Below are 7,071 nucleotides of genomic sequence, written 5' to 3' on the forward strand. Positions count from 1 at the left end.
ACACACCACATCTTCTTTATCCATTCAGTTGTCAATGGACATCTTGGCTCTTTCCATAGTTTGGCTGTTGTGGACATTGCTGCTATAAACATCAGGGTGCATGTACCCCTTCGGATCACTACATTTGTATCTTTGGGATAAATATCAGTAGTGCAATTGCACTATGGTAGCTCTATTTTCAACTTTTTGAGGAACCTCCACACTGTTTTCCAGAGTGGCTGCACCAGCTTGCATTCCCACTAACAGTGTAGGAGGGCTCCCCTTTCTCTGCATCCCTGCCAACATCTGTCGTTTCCTGACTTGTTAATTTTAGTCATTCTGACTGGTGTGAGGTGGTATCTCATTGAGGTTTTGATTTGGATTTCCCTGATGCCGAGCGATGTTGAGCACTTTTTCATGTGTCTGTTGGCCATTTGGATGTCTTCTTTGGAAAAATGTCTGTTCATGTGTCTGCCCATTTCTTGATTGGATCATTTGTTCTTTGGATATTGAGTTAGATAAGTTCTTTACAGATTTTGGATACTAGCCCTTTATCTAATATGTCATTTGCAAATATCTTCTCCCATTCTGTTTGCTGTCTTTGGCACAGCAAAAGAAACAGTCAACAAAATCTTTTAAAATTTTTAAAGAGATTTTATTTTTTAAGCAATCTCTATATCCATCGTCGGGCTCAATCTCATAACCTCAAAATCAAGAGTCACTTGCTCCACCAACTGAGCCAGCATTTAGTATTTTAAATACACATAAATACTATGAATGTATTTGGAAGTTACTGAAATTGCTCATATGTTATGAATAATACTAATTGCTGCTAGCAAAACATTTTTATTTCATTTGGGCTTACAAAACAGCAGAAACCCAAGTCTGTTAAAAATTAGTATACTAACATAATATTTCTGAAATATTACCAGATTTTTTTTTTATTTTCAGAAATTCTTGCTCCAAACACTGAAGCTGAGGTGTCCAGTGCTTCAGAAAAAAGATACAGCCAGGAACAATGAAGGAATTGTCCAACATTGACTTTCAAAGCAAACTTTCTAAAAAAGCACAAGTAGAAACAGTACTCCTCTGTTGCCAGAATCAGGCATGGAGGAAGAAGAGCTCTCTAAATCCAACAGTGTCCCTCTAAATATGCTGAATTAGACCTGGCTGATGCTTTTCCCCTGTTGCCTAAACTAGTTGGGTTTCTGTCATGTGAGGGAAAATAATGCTTACCCACACATTGCTTTTTTTTTAATGTGCTAAACACTAACCTCAAAAGTCAAGTGTACAATACCAGAGTCTAATTGTAAGGTCAGTGAACTGAGTCCTGGGTTTGAAATTCAGAACCCCAAATTGTATTTTTACTTACAACTGACTTTCAATGTAAGATCAAGCAATACATCACTTTGCTACTTCTAGTTTGATGGATTGTACCTAAAACCCTTTTCTTTGAAGTCTTTCCTAGCTCTAGATAAAATCACAGTCTTAATCTTAATACTTCCATCATCAATATAATTTTTTTGCAACATACTCAAAAATTAGTGTATAATACTCTCACCTCCTTTACTCGTCTGATCTTGACATAATTGCCTTTTATCTTCCTTCCTGAAGATTTGCTCTGACCACAATAGCACCAGCTGTTTTCCGTAGTGATGTCCACAGAGATGAGGAATTGGATCTGTTTATCTTGCCCTGAAAGCCCCTTCTCTGGCAGAGCATTGTCATTGTGTTTCATTTTAGCATCCACATTTGTTGAGTGGGTCTTCTACTTGGTAGTTTCACTTGCATGTTAGTTTCTCATTTGCAATATTCATTCACTTTGATTGCAAGTTTAGGTATTGTGTCTTTTGTTCCGAGGACCTGCTTTCCCTATCATGCTCATGGTTAAGTAGAGGCCTACCTGAGTGTCAGTGACATGCTCTGCAAAGGAAATTTCACAGACAGATGCATATCTATTCATTTATTCATTCAAGAAACATTTATTTAGTTCCTGAGGATGAAGAAAAAAACAAAAGACAGTCTTTCTCTTGGGTACTTCACAGTATAGAGAAGGAGAAAGACAAAAATCATTGATGACAACAAAGAGTAACATGGCTATAAAGTAAACTTAATATTGAGGCTTAATCCTTAAATTCTTTAGCATTCATTAATGATAATGTTAACAGCAAAATAGATGACTATAATTTTGAAAAATGTTCAGACCTGGTCAGGAGTTGAAATTTCTGGTTTCAAACCCCATTTCAAGCCTGAATCACTTAACTTCTTGGGTTCTGTTCTCTCTATAAAATGAGAAAACCAAGCAAGATGGCCTCCAGCGTTCTATCTGGCTATCACATGCTGCAAATCCATGACTCTCAAGGCTGTAGAAAAAAATTCTACTAGTTTAAACTGTAACCTGTCAATAATGTACTTTTAAACACATGGCTTTGAGGTTCTTACTCACTGCCAACTTGCCTAGCTGTGTTTATTTCCTCTCGAGTTGAATTATCAGAGTGGGAATGAAAAATTGGACACATTATTGGTGATCATAGTAAATTCCTGTGAATCAGACCAATAGCCATCTGGCTCTTGAGTATGTTTGAAAACACTGCCAAGCTTGGGGAAGGGCCCTTATTCAGGCTTCTGGATACAGGTACTGAGTCAGATTCTCTCTCTGATTGGAATCCTTTGTTGGGAGGAGGCTTTGTGTTTGGAGAGCCTGTCAGTGTGGCTGTGCGGTTGTGGATATCATATCGCTCATAGGAACATGGCCTATGAAATGCACAGGGGGAGTATTGTAGCCATGCTTTACTCTTTGTTCCCCAGCATCGGTTGCTCTCAATTCATTTGTGGTGTGGATGTGTACATTTCTTAGATTTCTTCAGCATGTCCTTGGAAGGCAAGAAGGCCTGCTCTCATTTGAACACCCCCTTCCCCCACAGATAATTAATATATACACACTGGCATAGAACAAATCGTCACTCATAGAGAAGAAATACCTCATGCTTTGAGAACTCTCATTAAAAGCATCAGAATTATTCATTTGGAACCATTTTATACTAGGCCATTTTGGAAGAAGTGGGAACCCAGGATAACTGGAAAACTAAAGATTTCTTATTATTTCTGAATTAGTAACAAATTTACTTAATTGTGTTAATGAATTGGCATTTTTGTCTTACATGTTTATTTATTTTACATAGCTAAAATTTCTTGAGCACAGACATTAAGTCTGGGCATGCACTAATTCACATGATTCACGTGATTCACGTAATAAACCTCAGAATTACCTGAAATCATTTCTCCTACTCTAAATATAAGTAAACCAAAGTTTAGGGGTGCCTGGGTGGCTCAGTTGGTTAAGTGTCCGATTCTTGATTTAGGCTCAGGTCATGATCTCAGGGTCGTGAGATTGAGCCCCACAGGCTCCATGCTCACGGGGAGTCTGCTTAAGATTCTTTCCCTCTGCCTCTCCCCTGACTCGTGCTTGCTCTCTCTCTCTCTTTCAAATAAATAAATCTTAAAAAAAAAGAAAAGAAAACCAAAATTGAAAGAAGCTTGGAGAGGAACTTCCTCAAAGCTCTCCAGCTGTAAGTAGTCAGACTAAGACTTGGCCTTGGGTTTGTCTGACTCTGAAAAATATTTTCCTAAGAACTATCATACACAGTCCTTCCTGTTGAAGTCTCTGGGTTCAGACCACAGGAGTTTCTCAACTAGCTCCTGCTCCTCTTTCCTCTGTGTCCATTGATGGTCCACCATTTTCCTAGTTCTCTAGAGTCTAAACAAGCACTACCCAACAGAAATATAATGTGAGCTGCATACATAATTTTACATTTTCTAGTAGCCATGTTAAAAGTTTTAAAAGAAACATGTTAATTTTTAATTTAAGCCAAAATATACAAAATATCAGCATTTCAACATGTAATCAATATAAAAATTAATGAGATATTTACATTCTTTAATGAAAAATTATTAGAAATCCAGAGTACATTTTACACTTACACTGCATCTCAATTTAGACTAGCCACAGTTCAGCTGATTAATAGCTACATGTGGCTGTGGTTACCATATTGAATAATGCAGGTCTAGACCTTATAGTTACCTTTCACTCATTCTCTCACCCTCCATATCCAACATTTACCATGTCTCTTACCACATTATTTCTTTATCTACCAAGCACCTTAATTACCTCACAAGTCCCCCATCTATTCTGTTTCCTTGTTCCAATCCATCAAATAAACTACTATGTTTATTTGTATCAAAGTGCTACAAAAAAAATCAATGGCTCCCCACTACTTACCAAACAGCATTCAAATGCCTCAGCCTGATACTCAAAACCCTCCATAAAATACCCCCTCATCATTTTACAGTCTCATGTTTCATTGTTTCCCTTGCTTCAGCTAATCCAGTCTATTGATTTTCCCCCAATCATACCCCTACATCACCAATTCTGTCCCTTTGGTCATTGACCCCTCTCTTCTGCCTATTAACATTTTACCTTTTCTTCAGAGCTGTTATTGAGCTCTACTTTTTCATTAATACTTGCCTGTTCTTCCCAACTGGATGGGATGTCCTCATTCTTTCACAGCACAATCCTGTAATTTTCATGCAATTTAGGCAAACCCATTTCAACTTAGAATCCTGCATATATTTTTCTTATCCCTTCTATATTTTAGCCTGTGGGCCAGGATAGTATCTTTAAAATCTTAATATCACAGGTAGCTCAACTGGTTTCATTAATCTATAGGTAGCTAAGAGAAGCAAATTTATCTCTGAGATCCATTGGTGGCAGTAAGCAAAAATATGGGAAACCAAATTTTTGAAATAGCTTCTCATTATTCAGGCAACAAAAGATACCCACAAAACAAAATATTTAATGTGATAGGGTTTTCCTATAAAGTTGGACTAGAAAGCTAAGATTAAAAGTCAATACTGAGCCTGTAAACTTTCTTACAGGGATGTATCTTACAAGCAGAGTTGTTGTGGAAAGTACTGGATGTGAGAGAAAGGCTGGACCCATTACTGAATTGTTGTCATATTGTAATTTATATATAAAATGTACATTTCCTCACCTTGTCTGGGAGCATTTTTCCAATATTATAATCTTCATTTTGGCTTCTCCTAGGTAACGTCAAACTGTATATCCAGAGCCATTAAGCTTAGGTCTTTGTTCTTTTTTGTAAGACACAAGCTGATAAAGCAGCAGGCCAGTAGTATATAAAGAAATATAAAAGTTTCTTCAAAAGAAATCAAACCAATGGAAATAAATTGTTAAGTACATAAGTGAGAGCAGCATTATTTCAGCCCATTTGTCTGAAAGGCACTCACACTCTTAGAGCAAATTCAAAGAAGGAAAAAGAGCACTAAGTTTTTGGACCCATGCCCAGGATCCTTTTCTTCTAAATATGGAAAGAGATATTTAAGTCCCTGGTGCCTTCATACCCACTTTTCAGGTTGCTTCTGTGATTCTGCCTCCCCACAACGTGACTGGTTCTTATCCTCAGGCAGAAAGCTCTTTCCATCTGTGCCGACTGCATCAATTCAATTCCATTCAATTATGCAGGGATCCAGGAAAGTGGACATAATTCAAACCAGAGACAGTGAACTACTTAGTGTTTGAGATTTTTTCCCCCCAGTTCCTAATAGCCTATCAACTACAGGAGAAAGAAGAGTTTTTAGAGTTGGCTTATTTTGAAAGCTAAGCAGAGACAACCATTACTGGTTTATTTAGTCTCTTATTTAATATTGATGGTAAAAATTTCTTTGGGAGAGTTGGACATGAGAAGGAGTTTAGCCTATGTGTCTTTTATAAAAATAGGGCAGTCAGGATAAGGTTCCGTGGTAAGGAGACAGTTTCCCTATTCACAGTAATCACAAACTCAGGTGGTCCTGGTTTTCACAGTGACACCGCATTGATGCTTGAACCAATACAGCCTCTTGGTGGCAAAGTGAGCCACTCTAAGTGGTCACCCTGTCTCCCAACAGGCCCCACTTGGCTAGTGACCAGTGGAAATGGCCTAGTGCATCTCAGGATGGGTTTTCCCAGGAGAAAGACTGGAACCTCCTCCCAATGAGGTCAAGTGAGGATGAGGTAGTCTTAATTTGATAATTAAAAAATTGTAAACTATTTTGTATCACAAACTGATGAGAAGGTAACATGAGACATATATATGTATATATAAAACTTCTGTATTTGCTTCCTCAAACTATAGAGATAACTACATCCATATTCGGTCAAAGCGGTGCTAGATTTTACTTGTCCATATGAACTAATAATAGTTTAATAGATCTTCTTTTCAAGGCAATTCAATATAATTTGTGTATACACAGCAATGTTTACAAATATTCTAACTATTAAATCCATGGGGCAATAGTAAAAATATCTTCCAGGTAAATGAATGTTTGGGAGTGTGTCTCGCATTATGGAATATATTTAACTCAGAGGACTCACCTCGAAGAATTTTAAGAAAACTGCTACAATATGAAGAAATAGCTGGGATGATTTAACCAAGGCTTTATAAAAATTTGTCCTGGTTGATCTTGCCATGAGTATTAATTCACTTCAGTGGTAGCAATCAGGTCACAAAGAGAGGGCGTGGGCTAGGGTAGGGTGGAATGATGTGGGCATGTAGTGTTAGGATCAGGAAAAAAAGATGATAAAATCCTTTTTCATGGTGGATCTTTGTTTTGAGGTTAAAGTTGTCCTTATTACAATCAACTCAACAACTCTACTATATTTATGGTTCTCAATATGGCTTGAAATTCTTGTGGAAATTCCAAGCTTCCTGAGAGAAGCATTCTGAGTTACTTTCTTTTAGTTCTTAATAATAATAGGTCTTTAAAAGCCCATCCACCTGCAATCCGTGGTGTGTGTGTGTGTGTGTGTGTGTTTGTTCTGTAAACACTCAAATAGGAAAACAAAGCGTAACCACCTACTTTTGGACTCACAAATAGAGTGCAAGTGGGAAAAATGCATTTATTTGTAAAAGGAAAATTAAGAGTCACTTGGACGATGTGATTTATTACCACCAAATACATACTGGGCACTGTCTAAGGCACTTACATAATATATAAGTTTGTTTTTTGACTCCCGAAAGAGACAAATTGGCTCTT

The sequence above is a fragment of the Leptonychotes weddellii genome, chromosome 9, assembly GCF_054177405.1.
Source record: "Leptonychotes weddellii isolate Sample4059 chromosome 9, ASM5417740v2, whole genome shotgun sequence".
Classification (NCBI taxonomy): domain Eukaryota; kingdom Metazoa; phylum Chordata; class Mammalia; order Carnivora; family Phocidae; genus Leptonychotes; species Leptonychotes weddellii.